Source organism: Coregonus lavaretus, assembly GCF_964263955.1.
Source record: "Coregonus lavaretus genome assembly, chromosome: 20".
Taxonomy (NCBI): Eukaryota; Metazoa; Chordata; class Actinopteri; order Salmoniformes; family Salmonidae; genus Coregonus; species Coregonus lavaretus.
The window spans coordinates 42,516,246-42,533,399 of record NC_140007.1 but is presented as its reverse complement, the minus strand read 5'-3'; the positions used below and the strand labels follow the sequence as shown (position 1 = coordinate 42,533,399).

General features: G+C 42.1%; 1 pseudogene across 1 annotated transcript; it reads left to right on the top strand.

The window, feature by feature from the left end:
- The first annotated feature begins 1,495 nt into the window (after positions 1-1,495).
- Positions 1,496-15,883, top strand: LOC311148176 (tumor necrosis factor receptor superfamily member 14-like; annotated as a pseudogene). The gene is made up of 4 exons (XR_014615646.1): positions 1,496-1,558; positions 15,249-15,354; positions 15,451-15,576; positions 15,699-15,883. The product of XR_014615646.1 is annotated as a tumor necrosis factor receptor superfamily member 14-like (transcript).
- Positions 15,884-17,154: the final 1,271 nt, after the last annotated feature.

The window sequence follows — 17,154 nt, the reverse complement described above, 5'->3', positions numbered from 1 at the left end:
AAATCATCGAACTGAACGAAATAAAAGAGCAATGGGCTTTTAAAACTTCCCCCTCCGTAACAGTCCCTGTTACACAACTGTACATGTTGTTTTAACTCTAAGCTGTAGGCCAAGGTTTCCTTCCTCATAAAACTCCCCCCTCTTCCTGTTTTCAATCTCTTGACAAATGGATTTAAAGTTAAAGTAGTCTAACAATATAACTATTTGCAGTTTAGTAGTAATATTATGATGAATTTCTCAAGACTATTCAGACGGTAAACAGAATGTATATCGAAGCCTGCAAGCCTTGTGTACTTTCAACTCTCCGCCCAACACGTTTCATTAAAGAACTACAGGGACTTTCCTAATCATATGACGAAGGCAGATCCTGCTCCCCCTGTCCCACCATGCCCTCCTGGCCTCCTGATCTGAAAGAACTGGACGGGTGAAAACAAATACCATAATGCTTTCACCTATCTCCTGTTCAGATCAGTGACAATGAAAGAAAGGAGATAGAGGAAGCCACTGTAGACTATTGTGATGCACCCCTACAGTAGGCTATGACTGCCTTGTTATCCGTCCTGTGTAGGACACAGGGAAGGGTGTATTAAGACTTTCTCACAGATGAGACCAAGGAGCTGCTCTCACTTATGACTCCACTGTCTGATGAACAAACAAAGCCGCTTGATGACATTGGATCCTCCTCAAGAGGTCAAAGGGCAGACTGTACCCTCTCAGGCAGTACCATCCCAGTCTGCTTCAGTGGCCCAGAAATCAGGAGCTGACTCAGCGCTGGATAGGTAAGAGATAGCAGTATCATAATCAAACCCAGACTCAGAGCTGGATAGGTAAGAGATAGCAGTATCATAATCAAACCCAGACTCAGAGCTGGATAGGTAAGAGATAGCAGTATCATAATCAAACCCAGACTCAGAGCTGGATAGGTAAGAGATAGCAGTATCATAATCAAACCCAGACTCAGAGCTGGATAGGTAAGAGATAGCAGTATCATAATCAAACCCATAACCGGATTGTAGTCCTCTGGTTTGTTCAGACATTCCTATGGGGAAAACGTATGGGGAAAGAATAGAGTTTTGGGATAAACGCCGAAAATAAGGTCTGAGGTTAAAACAGGCTTAGGAAATATTATACGTTTTGTTCAATGAGATAATATCAGTCAGTTAACATGACCTAGATGAATTATGAAGCGTTTATGTGCTTTTTATGATTACATAAATGCTTAGAAATTCACAAGTGACGTTAGCTGATGATTATCTCATAGAACAAACTTCTAAGCCTGTGTTTACCACAGACCTTGTTTTCTACATTTATTGAAAACCCCTACCAAAACACCATTCATTTCCCCACAGGCTTTGTACAACAAACCCTGGTGGAGTTAGTGCCTACAAAAAGACGCCATTGCTATTTCTCTCTATAGTAATGTTGTATTAACTAGTCTCTCTATGTCCCTGTTCTGTGTGTGTATGAACCAGTGATTATTCACTCTCCCCCTGCGATGTCAGCTGACCAGGGGATGAGCCAAGCCACCCAACCTCGCTACCCCGAGACCGTCTGGAGGGTAAGATACAGAATATAGGTCTCTCCATGGGTGAGAGATGGATATTTAAGCTAATCAACACTCCCTTTAGATTTACTGACTTGTTGAATGATCGATCCATTCATCCTTCCATCCCGTCCCAGCTTTCCTCTCCTCTGAGGACCCAGCGAGGGTGGAGCACAGTCTGAGAGCTGTTGAGGGAGAACACTTCTACAGCCAGAGAGGTGAGAGGTCACATGGTTTAGATGTTCATTTACATTAATGAAAGATTGTCCACCGATATTCATGTAGTTTCTCTCCCCTTCTGGCTGTATGACATGATTTCCCCTCAGAAACCCACATTTGTTCTTTGTTATTATGAAAGAAAGTAATTTGTGTAGAGAGTACTTTTCCCCACTCATTCACCTCATCTCTTCACATTGCTTATACATATTCGGTGGCTTGATTGCGTCCAGACTATGTCACATTCCGAACACAATAATAATAATATACCATTTAGCAGACGCTTTTATCCAAAGCGGCTTACAGTCATGCGTGCATACATTTTTGTGTATGGGTGGTCCCGGGGATCGAACCCACTACCTTGGCGTTACAAGCGCCGTGCTCTACCAGCCGAGCATCCTGGCAGATCTGAACCTAATGTGAGCACAATGTGACATTCGTGCATCAAGACTTAATGCAGCTTGGAGTGATCGGATGACAGAAGTCACATGACATACGCAGAGCTGTGGGAGACCAACTTAAGCATTCCCCTGGTAGAGCCGGGTGATGGTGTTTACCACCACCACCAAACGCCTTCAACAAAAGTGGGATTGATCTGTTTGATCCATTTGTTTGTTTCAGTTTTCAGTAGTTGAATCCTTTGACGTGTTGTTGATTTCCCCAAAACATATTTAAACAAAAATGCACTGGATTGGTTGATAGGTGATACTAAACTTACATACCATGCACAATTTTGACATACATTTAGAGGAAGATATACTGAATTTATACAGTTTTTCGTTCTAAGATATATGTTGCTTTTGCACATATTTCTTCATTAGTTTTGCAAGAGTGTTGATTGGTCGGTCATTGGTTTCATTAGTTTTGCAATATGTTGATGCCATTAATTAAAAGAGTAAGAATATGATGCAATGTCCATATCAGGACTCAGGATAAGACCCAGATGCAGACAGTTCGAATAACAGATGTTTATTACAAAACAGGGAGCAGGGAAACGACAGGTCAAGGGCAGGCAGAGGTCAGTAATCCAGATCAGAGTCAATAACGTACAGAACGGCAGGCAGGCTCAGGGTCAGGGCAGGCTCAGGGTCAGGGCAGGCAGAACGGCAGGCAGGCTCAGGGTCAGGGCAGGGTCAGGGCAGGGGCAGGGTCAGGGCAGGGTCAGGGCAGGCAGAATGGTCAGAACCGGGAGGACTAGAAAACAGCAACTAGAAAAACTCGAAAATGGGAAAACACGCTGGTAAGACTTGACGGGACAAGACGAACTGGCAACAGACAAACAGAAAACACCGGAATAGATACACAGGGGATAATGGGAACAAATAGGAGACACCTGGTGGGGGGTGGAGACAAGCACAAGACAGGTGAAACAGATCAGGGCGTGACAGTCCAACCCAAAATATTAGTTTGTTTTACTCCACTGTTTGTAAACAATATAATCGTTATTTTTTTTTTTAAGCCAGTTGGTTCCATAAATAATGACGATGACTAAATGTTAAATGAACTTAAATATCATGGTTTACGTTTTCAACACCACAATAAATAGACTATGTCAATCTCGACAAACAGAAAATACATCCCTCCCTGCTTTGTAGGCTTACCCAGTATCGAATGCTTGCCTTGACAATTTCCGAATGTACATATACAATTGCAGAGATACAGACACATTACAGAGCTACAGATGAAAAAATACTTAACCTCCAGATGAGTATGAGGGGGGAGTTTAAGTAAAACTCTTGCAAGCTTGTTTGGATGGTAGCTTATGATGCGCAGGAATAATCAAAGTGACACTGGACTAGAGCACTTGCCAGAGTCTTTAGAGTGTCTATAGCTAGGTTTCCATCCAATTAGCAACAGATTTTCATGCAAACAATTTCAGGGTTTCCTTTAGAAAAATTTGGCGCTGGATGACAGGGAATATTTTAATTTACCCAACACTTGAGAAATTTACTTGACATCCATATGCATTCAGATCCGACCTGGCGCAGCCAGCGCCATCAACAGCCAAATGAGCCACATTTATGTCTCCTTAAAAACAACCTATTACAAATTACAAAAACACTATTCCTTGTGTTTGGATGTGTAGCATATGCTAAACTTTATAGCCTTTTGCTTTTATTGGATTTTAGGCTACTTTCCAAAAACAATAGTTGTCCACCTCATGGTTCAAGAGGTAGACTCTGGTAGGCCCGGAAACATTCTTCCTCACCTCAAGTTGAACTGTCGGAGTCAGTTGGAGCGCTGGTACGCACTGCCTTCATATCATAGGCCTGCAGTAGCTAAATATTCATAATAGCCACACCAGACCAAACCTTCACAAATGTTTCTAAACTTTATTAGGGTAATATCAAAAGCATGTCAAGTCATTGTTTATAGGGAAATTACGAGCAGGATATTATATTGCGGAAAACACAGCATTACAGTTGGAACTTAATTTCGCCAAAGAAAATGGCTCAACAGAATGAAACAAAACACTTGCGAATTGGTTTAAACCTTCACTAAAGTTTTGAACAGGCTATATTGAAGCAATTACCAACAAAAGCAAGTGCCTACTGTACCCAACAAATGACATAAATAGGCGAGTTTTATGACTTTGTGGCTGTGGTAAATAGTGACGACCATTGCTGTCTTCCTCATAGGCTACAATTCTTTTAAATTATCCGCTGGGTGGTTAATTAAACTTGAACAGTCCGTATGTGAAGCTGCAAAATAAAAATAAAATCAAAGCATGAGTCAGATGTTTTTTTTAAAAATAAATTGTGTTGATGTAGACTACATGCGCATGTGATTAGATGATTTCCCTAAGCAAGTGAAAGTGATAGCATAGGCGACTGCGACATGTCATGGGGTTAAGTGTATTTTGCAATATGTAGCCTAGGCTAGATACATGAAAGGACACTGAAATCAACTAAAAAGTCTCAACAGTAATAAGATGATCAGTGAATATGTAAAAATGTGCTCTTTCAGCCAATCAGCAGGCAGGGTGGTTGGAGGAAGTGAGGCCAGACAGTGTAGTCATCTGCTTTGACTCCTGTGCAACACTGATGGGCTTAAATTAATTTGTGTCTTGGAGCAGACAGGATGTATTGTATGAGGTTTTGCAGTGCTTGTATATGGTGGGACAGATGGGGGTATTTGTGATGTTCCTCTGGGTACCAGTTCATGTGGGAGTAGATGGGAATGAGGAAGTGGATGTTATCGCCAAGCAGGCTCTTAAACATCCTAATGTTGAGATGGAATTGTCAATCAGTAAAGCAGAAGCCAAGGGGTTGATGAAACGGTGGTTAAAAACAAATGGCAAGAGTTGTGGAAAAAAGAGGGAAAGTGAAGACACCTGTATAATATCCAGGAAAAAGGTGGGGGCAGGGAAGTCCTCAGGCCGAGAGAGAAGGGAGGAAAGTGTAGTCACAAGGCTGAGACTGGGACACACAAGGCTCAATAGTACATTGAAATTGGAGGGAAAACATCCGACTGGGAGGTGTGATCATCAAGACAGTGGAACATGTTCAATTTCAGTGACAGAAATATGGGAGGGAAATGGAGTGATTGTTATTAGATTTGAGGAGTAATGGGGTTGAAGAGCCAAAATTAAGTGAACTACTGGGGAAATCTTCAGGCAGGTAGTATTTAATTATGTATTTCGCTTCTTTAGGGAGACGAGAATATTGGCTAGGATTTAGACCTTCCCTGTCTCTGGTCCACACTCCAGTCCAGTTGGTGGTGGTAATGCATCTTAAAGTTGGTTGCCAACCGCCATATAGAAGAAGAAGAAGAAGAAGAAGAAGAAGAAGAAGAAGCCAATCAGTGGGTTTGAATCAGGGTTGCCATGTTTGTGGTTTCTAGAAAATTGGGCTATATTTAAAACGATGTCGCGGGTGAAAATGTATTGCTCGCAGGTTGCTGGGTTTTTGGGCTACTTCTAAGTTGCACCACGGCCACCATGGCATTTATCTTAAAAACAAAAACTGTGACCTGCTGCTGCTGACTATCAGGTAGTGAGGCAGTCTGTTGCTGAGTGAGTGAGTGGTGGGCCAGAGGGGTGTGTGTGTTGAGAGAGCACTGCAACATGCAGCTCAGGAACTTGAAGCTCTCAACCTGCTCCACTACAGCCCCGTCGATGAGAATGTGGGCGTGCTCGGTCCTCCTTTTCCTGTAGTCCACAGTCATCTCCTTTGTCTTGATCACGTTGAGGGAAAGGTTGTTATCCTGGCACCACACGGCCAGGTCTCTGACTTACCTATAGGCTGCCTCATCGTTGTCGGTGATTAGGCCTACCATTGTTGTGTCGTCGGCAAACTTAATGATGGTGTTGGAGTCGTGCCTGGCCATGCAGTCATGGGTGAACAGGGAGTACAGGAGGGGACTGAGCAAGCACCCGTGAGGGGCCCCCGTGTTGAGGATCAGCGTGGCAGATGTGTTGTTACCTACCCTTACCACCTGGGGGCGGCCCGTCAGGAAGTCCAGGATCCAGTTGCAAAAGGAGGTGTTTAGTCCCAGGGTCCTTAGCTTAGTGATGAGCTTTGAGGGCACTATGGTGTTGAACGCTGAGCTGTAGTAAATTAATAGCATTCTCATGTAGGTGTTCCTTTTGTCCAGGTGGGAAAGGGCATTGTGGAGTGCAATAGAGATTGCATCATCTGTGGATGTTTTGGGGCAGTATGCAAATTGGAGTGGGTCTAGGGTTTCTGGGATAATGGTGTTGATGTGAGCCATGACCAGCCTTTCAAAGCACTTCATGGCTACAGACGTGAGTGCTACGGGTTGGTAGTCATTTAGGCAGGTTACCTTGGTGTTCTTCGGCACAGGGACTATGGTGGTCTGCTTGAAACATGTTGGTTTTACAGACTCAGTCAGGGACAGGTTGAAAATGTCAGTGAAGACACTAATCCGTCTGGCCTTGCGAATGTTGACCTATTTAAAGGTCTTACTCACATCAGCTACGGAGAGCGTGATCACACAGTCATCCGGAACATGCACCTCATACTCATGATGATAAATACAACCATGCAATAGTCACCAGTGGTATATATTTATAGATGCCAAGGGAAGTCAGACTTCCCCAAAAAAATGTACAACGGGGGGTTCTTCACTGACATTTTCAACCTTTTTCTCTGTGTGTCATAAATGTCCTTCAATTCGCTGAATGTATCTCACTGGAGAAAGCATCCGAGCGAACGAAAACAGTGCTCCCTGTTTCATTATTTGTAGCCCAACTATCTGATGCTGTCTGGTCAAAAAGAGTATGACATTGTTGCTGACTGTTGCATTGAATGCAAAGGAAGCCAGCGAGCATTTGACTTCCCTTGATAAAAATAACATAAGAGCCAATCAGCATTGAGCTAAACTAAGTGAGCTCAGCTGTGAATGGTCCTGGCGCACCAAAAAAAAGTGTCAAGGGAAGCCAGTTTGGATTTGGCTTCAAACCAATCACATCACCAGAATCCAAACGTCACTGACAGATTTTTTTTTAAATTGTTGCATCTCGTTGTGTTGTTGTCCTCCAGTGGCTAGCTAGCTGTAATCAGCCCATTCCTAAGTTAGTCATGGATGGAGATAGGGATTTGGACTTGTGGTTTTACTTAATGCTCCGTACTGGCTAATGATTATAACGGCGATTCTGATCCAACCATAAATGTATACATTGTGCCCCTGGCCTGAGAGGATGGAAGTTCAACATGTGGCTAAATGTAGTAGGCTAATGTTAATGCTAACGTCATTACCATCACAATGAACTTCAATGGGATGCAACAGCCATAATGGCGCAGTGGTCTAAGGCACTGCATCGCAGTGCTAGCTGTGCCACTAGAGATCCTGGTTCGAATCCAGGCTCTGTTGTAGCCGGCCGTGACCGGGAGACCCATGGGGCGGCGCACAATTGGCCCAGGGTAGGGGAGGGAATGGCCGGGAGGGATGTAGCTCAGTTGGTAGAGCATGGTGTTTGCAACGCCAGGGTTGTGGGTTCGATTCCCACGGGGGGGCCAGTATGAAAAAATAAATAATGTATGCACTAACTGTAAGTTGCTCTGGATAAGAGCGTCTGCTAAATGACTAAAATGTAAATAATATAATTGGCTAAGCAGCCAATGTGTTCTATTTAAAGGTGCACTATGCAGAAATCGCTCTGCCATTTCCTGGTTGCTAAAACTCTAATATTTCAGTTTATGTGACAAAACAAGCAAGTATAGTGTAGAGAATCAGTGTACCATCTAAACCACTGTGAAATATATTTTCCATAACCAAAAATATTGTACTTTCAGCTGTATGAAGCTGACGTACAAAACCAAAAGTAAAAGTCACAATAACTAAACTTAAGAACGGGAAGCATAGAAATAGTGCACATAGAACAGCTCTTCCGCTTCTTAGACTTGCTTTCGATGAGAATGACAGATCTATAACTCATGTGGATGCACCTGAGCTCAATTTCGAGTCTTGTAGCAAAGGGTCTGAATACTTATGTAAATAAGGTATTTCTGTTTTCGCTTTGCCATTATGTGGTATTGTGTGTAGATTGATGAGGACAAACATTAATTTAATCAATTTTAGAATAAGGCTGTAACGTAACAAAATGTTCCGAATGCACTGTATACTGATTGCCTAGTCACCAGTGGTGTAAAGCACTTAGGTAAAAATACTTTAAAGTACTACTTACGTAGTTTTGGGGGGTATCTGTAGTATTATTTATTTACTTTATCAAGCTGAACCTCGGCAAGACGGAGCTGCTCTTCCTCCTGGGGAAGGACTGCCCGCTTCATGATTTTGCCATTACGGTTGACAACTCCGTTGTGTCCTCCTCCCAGAGTGCAAAGAACATTGGCGTGACCCTGGACAACACCCTGTCGTTCTCCGCTAACATCAAAGTGATGACCCGATCCTGTAGGTTCATGCTCTACAACATTCGCAGAGTACGACCCAACCTTACACAGGAAGCGGCACAGGTCCTAATCCAGGCACTTGTCATCTTCCGTCTGGATTACTGCAACTCGCTGTTGGCTGGGCTCCCTGCCTGTGCCATTAAACCCCTACAACTCATCCAGAACGCTGCAGCCCGTCAGGTGTTCAACCTTCCCAAGTTCTCTCACGTCACCCCGCTCCTCCGCACACTCCACTGGCTTCCAGTTGAAGCCCGCATCTGCTACAAGACCATGGTGCTTGCCTACGGAGCTGTGAGGGGAACGGCACCTCCGTACCTTCAGGCTCTGATCAGTCCCTACACCCAAACGAGGGCATTGCGTTCATCCACCTCTGGCCTGCTGGCCCCCCTACCTCTGCAGAAGCACAGTTCCCGTGCAGCCCAGTGAAAACTGTTCGCTGCTCTGGCACCCCAATGGTGGAACAAGCTCCCTCACGACGCCAGGACAGCGGAGTCACTCACCACCTTCCGGAGACACTTGAAACCCCACCTCTTTAAGGAATACCTGGGACAGGATAAAATTAATCATTCTACCCTCCCCCTACCCCCCCAATTTTTTAAATAATATATATATATATAGATAATATATGTATTGTAAAGTGGTTGTCCCACTGGCTATCATAAGGTGAATGCACCAATTTGTAAGTCGCTCTGGATGAGAGCGTCTGCTAAATGACGAAAATGTAAATGTAATGTATATTTTTGCCAACTTTTACTTTTACTTCTACATTCCTAAAGAAAATAATTTACTTTTTAATCCAAACATTTCCCCTGACACCCAAAGTACTCGTTACATTTTGACAGGAAAATAGTCAAATTCACGCACTTATCAAGAGAACATCCCTGGTCATCCCTACTGCCTCTGATCAGGCCGACTCACAAAACACAAATTCTTCGTTTGTAAATTATGTCTGAGTGTTGGAGTGTGCCCCTGGCTATCTGTAAAAACCCCAAAATACATACATTTTTTCCATCTGGTTTGCTTAATATAAGGAATTTGAAATGATGTATACTTTTACTTGTATGTATATTTTAACAATTCCATTTACTTTTAATACTTAAGTATATTTGAAACCAAATATTTGTAGACTTTGACTCGAGTAGTATTTTACTGGATGACTTTCAGTTTTACTTGAGTCATTTTCTATTAATCATTTCTATCACTCTGCAATGTTGGGAATGGTCTCGTAAATAAGATTTTCACTGTAAAGTCTAAACCTGTTGTATTCGGTGCATGTGACCAATACATTATTTTTTTATAGTGTTCAGGGACATGCAACTATAGTTTTCCTTTACAGAAAATACATTAGTGCAACACATTCAGCAGAAAATTGCTTATTTTCATCAGATGACAACAGAAGTGCAGCGCTATTTGGCTAGCAGTCACTCAAATAAATGAGCTTACAATGAAAAAGCAAGGTCTTTTTTGCCAAAATGATGCATGGCCATCACATTTCTAATGTTTATCATAGAAATAATGTAGCCAGCTACATTTCCTAATGTTTTGCTTGAAGATAATCTTGCATTTTACCGGAGAAAAGTAGGCTAAACTGAAAAGTACAGTCAGAGTGCTGTCTGCTGATAGAATGCCCATTGGTGAATATGAGAGCGGAGAAGTACAACTGAAGCACACACAACATTTGTCAGATGCCTAGCAGAAATTACAATAAGAAGCATTTTAGATCTCCGTTTACAAAACACAGCTCGATATTTCTTATGTGTTTAATATTTTTTTTCTGCGTGAAACATTGAGAATTCTGCGTTAACACAACCCCTACGTTTAACTTGCTAGTTATCTAAGTGGCTGAATTAATAAGGAGATGGGACATCATATAGTTTTAGCCTTCTGCTGTGTTTGAGAAATCTGTACAGCTGCCAATGCTATCTTGATTTCCTTGCGTTTTTTTCTCCTCTCACTTCTTGCGGTCTGCTCCTCCAATCAGAGCAGGCAGGCCTGCTGCCATAGCGCAGGGGTTTCCAAACGTTTGGCCCATGACACCATTTTGATATCTGAAAATTCTTGCGACCCCAACCATGTGAAGAAAAAATGTAATTAACAGCCAATGTTCACTTTTTTATTTGGGGCTATGGCAGCCAATAGAAAAAACATTAACAGTATATCTGATTGTCTTCTCAACTCACCATCACATACTTTTAATGTGGGGCTATGACAGTCAATTGCATATTAGTCTGACATAATGTATCTTATCTCACCACTACTAATGAGATGGGTGTGTTTTGATGCATGTCGCGTTGGAACTTCTCAAAGTCAGGGGGCGTGGTCAGAGATCACGGCACCAATACAACTGACTGGATTTGAAATCAGGCCTACTGCACAACAACAAAACTTTCTGTTGTGCACCCCATTTAATGAGAGTGCAACAGAGGTAGTTTGGTGATCCAAGCATGTGATGAGCAACCTTGCCGGAGACCTGAAGATGTGTTAGTTTGACCGGTGGGGTTCTAACCCAGGTCTCCTGTGCACCAGACAATGGAACTTTTCAGGTCTTGGTATGAATCAGCGGAAACTAATACATGTTAAGCAAGCAGCATGTCAGCCTTTACATGAACTTCCTGAATTGATCCCTACAATCAAAATGAAGTCACATTTCTATGCTTTAGCTAAGTGGGCTGACACAGTCTTGTGACATGCAGGAGATCTGGTTCTAAACCAGTCAGTCACAAGAGTCAGATTAAATTGGGCATGGAAAGGATATCCTTAGAAGATGTTTCCCTCTCCCCTCTTTTTGCTGAGATACGAATTTGCTGAAGTTCGTGTGGGTTACTTTGACAGAGATGGTGTTATAATGAGGAAATAGCGTTCTCGCGCCACTTCTGGGCAGGATGATTGGCCCAGTGTATCTCTAATTATTGTTCCAGTTACGCTTCAACAAGAGATACTGAGGTTGGCTCATGATGGTTGGCCATCTTGGGGTCAACAAGACATATGACTGTATCTTGCGTAACTTCTACTGGCCTGGTCAGAAACAGGATGTTGTGTTTTTTAAAATTATTTATTTATTTATCAGACGCTCTTATCCAGAGCGACTTACAGGAGCAATTAGGGTTAAGTGCCTTGCTCAAGGGCACATCGACAGATTTTTCACCTAGTCGGCTCGGGGATTAGAACCAGCAACCTTTCGGTTACTGGCACAACGCTCTTAACCACTAAGCTACCAAATTGTGCCGGTTGCACCTTTGTAGCCTATACCTGCTTTTGACTAACCTTTCAGCAGGGCTCTGGTGGATTGTGTTGGTCCTTTGCCCAAAGCAAAGAGTGGAAAAAACAGTTTGTCTTAACCATCATATACGCTGCCACTTGTTTCCCTGAGGCAATTCCACTGAGGAAAATCACGAGAGGAAAGTTCCTACAGATATTACAGGAATTTCCCCTTGAAATCAGGCATGTCCGTGGTAAGGACAACTTGGTAGCTGATTGTCTTTCAAAGGTGGGCAGTCAATAAGTTTTGTGTTTTGCGTTTATCCACTGTGTAGCCCTGGCTCACAATTTATTTTGACTGCATATTTTGGGGATGAGTTTTGGTTGGGCTCATTCCAAGGGGGTGAGAGTTATAGAAACATACATGATTAGAGTTTCTCAAAACGGAGTTTATAGATATATATAGATTATATAGATTATATTACTATATTATTATAGTTTATACTATAGAAAAAAAGAAGAAAAAAAAGGTAAATAAGAAAATGTTGTAAAAAATAAATAAATAACCAAGCATAGGTACATTTAAAAATAAATAAAAGAGTTGTGTGTTTTGTCTGGCATTTCATTGTTGACAGCCATTAGACACTATGTTTATATTGGAGAAGGGGACACATTTAAGTTGATCGTGTTGTGAGATGGAAGTAGTTTTCTGTTGGTGGTGAGCAAACTTGTCCAACATAAATATAGGATATATTTGTAGTCTTAAGGGGAAAGGTGTTACAGCTTTTGGTTTTTCCATTTATGTTTTGAGGTTGGACTTTTAGCACCAACATTATTTGGTTTTCTTGCTGGGGAACTTAACAAAATGGTTTGAGGAAAATAAATTCAGAAATCGCTAAAAGCTTCTGTTTACCACAGAGAGCGCTTGATTCCATATGTTCTCCTCTCCTACCATTCCTGGCTGGCAAAGTAACAGAATGTTTTCTGAATTTAAAACTGAATCTGAATGCATCTGAGAAGTTGAATATATTAAACTTTGATCAACTTGAAATTATAGTTTGTAAACTTGATACACAGACAATTAATGCAATATTTACCATATTGAAACTGAATATATAAATATTGCATTTTAATATTTAATTTAATTAAAATTACATTTGAAAGCTGAATGCCGTATTCATGCATTTCAGTTTGGAATCATGAACTATAAGTTCAATTTATGAATACACTGATTCAATTTGTTCAATACAAATTCAAAAATATTAAATTCAAATGTAATATCCTTTTATGAAATTAAAATACAATTTCTGTTGGCATTAAATTGCCCGATAGTTACCAAATGAACTTTCTTGGGTAGAATATCTACGCCTTTTCAAATAGGCTAGCCTACTTAAAAAGACATTTTGAAGAAATGACTAATTTGATAGGACTGGAGAAGGCAGGACTTGCCTTCATGTAAACCCACTCATACTATACATGGATATTCACATGCTATGTGCCACTACCATAGAGACGAGAGAAGTAGCAAGCATTACTGTGCTCAAGGATTAGAATAGAGGATACCTGCTTTGTTCAGTCTCAAATTCAACTTCGTATCGTCAGTGACAAATACACTATATATACAAAAGTATGTGGACACCCTTTCAAATGAGTGGATTCGGCTATTTCAGCCACACCCGTTGCTGACAGGTGTATAAAATCAAGCACACAGCCATGAAATCTCCATAGACAAACATTGGCAGTAGAATGGCCTTACTGAAGAGCTCAGTGACTTTCAACGTGGTACTGTCATAGGATGCCACCTTTCCAACAAGTCAGTTTGTCAAATTTCTGCCTTGCTAGAGCTGCCCCGGTCAACTGTAAGTGCTGTTATTGTGAAGTGGAAACATCTAGGAGCACACAAGCTCACAGAAAGGGACCGCCGAGTGCTGAAGCGCATAAAAATCATCTGTCCTCGGTTGTAACACTCACTACCGAGTTCCAAACTGCCTCTGGAAGCAATGTCAGCACAATAACTGTTCGTCGGGAGCTTCATGAAATGGGTTTCCATGGCCGAGCAGGCGCACACAAGCCTAAGATCACCATGCGCAATGCCAAGCGTCGGCTGGAGTGGTATAAAGCTCGTCGCCATTGGACTCTGGAGCAGTGGAAACCCGTTCTCTGGAGTGATGAATCATACATCTGTAAAGTTTCGTGGAGGAGGAATAATGGTCTGGGGTTGTTTTTCATGGTTCGGGCTAGGCCCCTTGTTCCAGTGAAGGGAAATCTTAATGCTATAGCATACAATGACATTCTAGACCAGGGCTGCCCAACCCTCTTCCTGGAGATCTACCGTCCTGTGGGTTTTCAGTCCAACCCTAATTTAGCACACCTGATTCTCCTTAAGACCTTAACTAGCTGAATCAGATATGCTACATTAGGTTTGGACTGAAAACCTACAGGTCAGTAGATCTCCAGGCAGCCCTGTTCTAGACGATTCTGTGCTTCCAACAGTTTGGGGAAGGCCCTTTCCTGTTTCAGCATGACAATGCCCCCGTGCACAAAGCGAGGTCCATACAGAAATGGTTTGTCGAGATCAGTGTGGAAGAACTTGACTGGTCTGCACAGAGCCCTGACATCAACCCCATCAAACACCTTTGGGATTAATTGGAACGTCGACTGCGAGCCAGGCCTAATCGTCCAACATCAGTGCCCGACCTCACTAATGCTCTTGTGACTGAATGGAAGCAAGTCCCTAAAGCAATGTTCCAAAATCAAGTGGAAAGCCTTCCCAGAAGAGTAGATGCTGTTATAGTAGCAAAGGGGGGACCAACTCCATATTAATGCCCATGATTTTGGAATGAGATGATCGACGAGCAGGTGCCCACATACTTTTGGTCATGCAGTGTACTTTTTGTGTGGTTGTTTTGTCCATCAAGAAACACTCCAGCACACTGGCAATCTTGACGCTTCCAACAATTGAACAATTGAATGGATCAATAGATCCATTACGTTGTGATCCATTCAATTGTTGGAAGCATCAAGATGGCCAGTGTGCTGGACTATTTCTGTTAAGCACTCACTTAGGAGTTACTTCATAACTCCTAAGAATTTTACAAATCAAGCGTGTGGGTCTTCCAATGACTTGGTGCGGATTGAGGAACCATGGCACAGTTTGAAAGCTTGATATGGACTGTAAGTGAAACATTTCTGATTTGCACATTTTGTGGCTTGGCATGTTTCATGCAACGAAAATGTCTGACACCACACAGTACTCTCAATTCATTCACACCAGGGGGCGCCACCACACTCACAAAAGACTGTTAAAAATGGTCCCACATAATTACAATAATTATATTTGAAATGTTAATATTTTGGTTAGAATTTTGCTAAATAGCTGTTTCGATTTTGTGATAAAACATATATATTTTTTAATCTAGTTCCAGATACCTATTATTCTGGTGCTTGAAAGCATTGGATCCTGTATTGCATGTGGTAGAGCCGAGTACAGAATAGGGGATGAATGTTGTCCCATGTGTTCACAAGGTAAGGAGCCTCTCTTTACATCATATGAATCACCAGACATTAATACATCGTCAACACCAACAGAAAAACATGACATTGTGATTCTCTCTTCTGCAGGAAATCATGTACATAAGCATTGTACTGAATTCACCAGCACCATCTGTGTGCCCTGTGTTGATTCTACATTCCTTGATGAGCCCAATGGTCTCATAAAATGCAAAGTGTGAACCAATTGTGATCCAGGTAAGAGTGGTCCTGTGTGTCTGCACTGAAACCCACACACACACACACTGATATGATGTTATGCTATGAGGATATCTCAGTTGTATCTGCATCAGATAATACATGCCATGTTTTCTCCATAGGTTTGGGTTTGAAGGTAAAGCAGCCATGTAGACCTTCATCAGACACTGTCTGTTGGACACTGGAGGGGTTCTACTGTCTAGACCCAACTAAGGATGGTTGTAGAGCAGCCCAGAGACACAGCAGCTGTAAACCTGGTCAATACATCAGCCACACAGGTTGGTCTCCTCTCATGCAGGTTGGGCCCTGTGTAGCTCAGTTGGTAGAGCATGGCGTTTGCAACTCCAGCCTGCCAGTCACACACTGGGTAAGTGTGGCTTACACAAATAGTTTTTATCCTAAATACAAAGTTACCTTACACACATCTAAAACTGAAAGATGTATGACCAAGTTATAAATGAATCATTAATGGCCAGTATTTATCTGTTTATAGATGTGAATCCTTGGGACTTCAGGAAATGAAACCAGGATCCCCTTGGTCGGATTCAGAGTGTGGACCACAACTATCCCATTCCACAGCTAGAAGCAGTGCTGTGGCATCCATGACAGTTCTCATGATATTAGCTGGAGCTGTTTCCTTATTAATGGTACTGAGAAAAATAAATGTATCTGTTTCTATTGCATCTCTAAATTATTGTTTAGTGTGTGTGAATAGTGTGTGTGAATTCTTTTTAAGTGTTTGTGTGAGTGAGTCAGAGAGAGGAGCGGCAGGTAACCTAGCGGTTAAGAGTGTTAGGCCAATAACCGAAAGATCGCTGGTTCGAATCCCTAAGCAGACTAGGTGGCAGAAAAAACTATTCTGTCAATGTGCCCTTGAGCAAGGCACTTAACCCTAAGAGCTAAATGTAAAAATAATTGAGAGAGTGCGTGTGTGTGCGCCCCTGTCAATCCAAAACTTCCTGTACATCGTCCATTTGGTTTAATATTTGTCGGATTATCTTAGTAATAACTAACCAAATTATACTTGTTTTGCGTCTTGTTTTTCCAGAGTGGAAACAGAAGAGACATAATGTTTAAAATTAGGGGTTCGAACCAGTTCAGGGAACAGAACCAAAACAGAACCAACATTTATTTCAAGAAACCGAAACTGATCTGGGAACAAAAGTGATGTCTAGTCTTCTGGAACAGAACCGTTATTTACAAATCTTGAGAACAGGTTTATATAATGTTATTTTATGTTCCAAAAGTATTCCTAATGTCTAGTATATAATTATGTAATTCAGTGAAGTTCTGATGCTAGTAATAGCCTAAACACAGTCCAATTCACATCATGATGTTCAGTGCTTCAAGCCATGCGCCCTCCATGTCCACCCCCCACTCTCGCTCTCTCCCTTCTCAGGGCGGCAGGTAGCTTAGTGGGTAAGAGCGTTGGGCCAGTAACCGAAAGGTCGCTGGTTCTAATCCCCGAGCCGACTAGGTGAAAAATCTGTCGATGTGCCCTTGAGCAAGGCCCTTAACCCTAATTGCTCTTGTAAGTCGCTCTGGATAAGAGCGTCTGCTAAATGACCAATAAAAAAA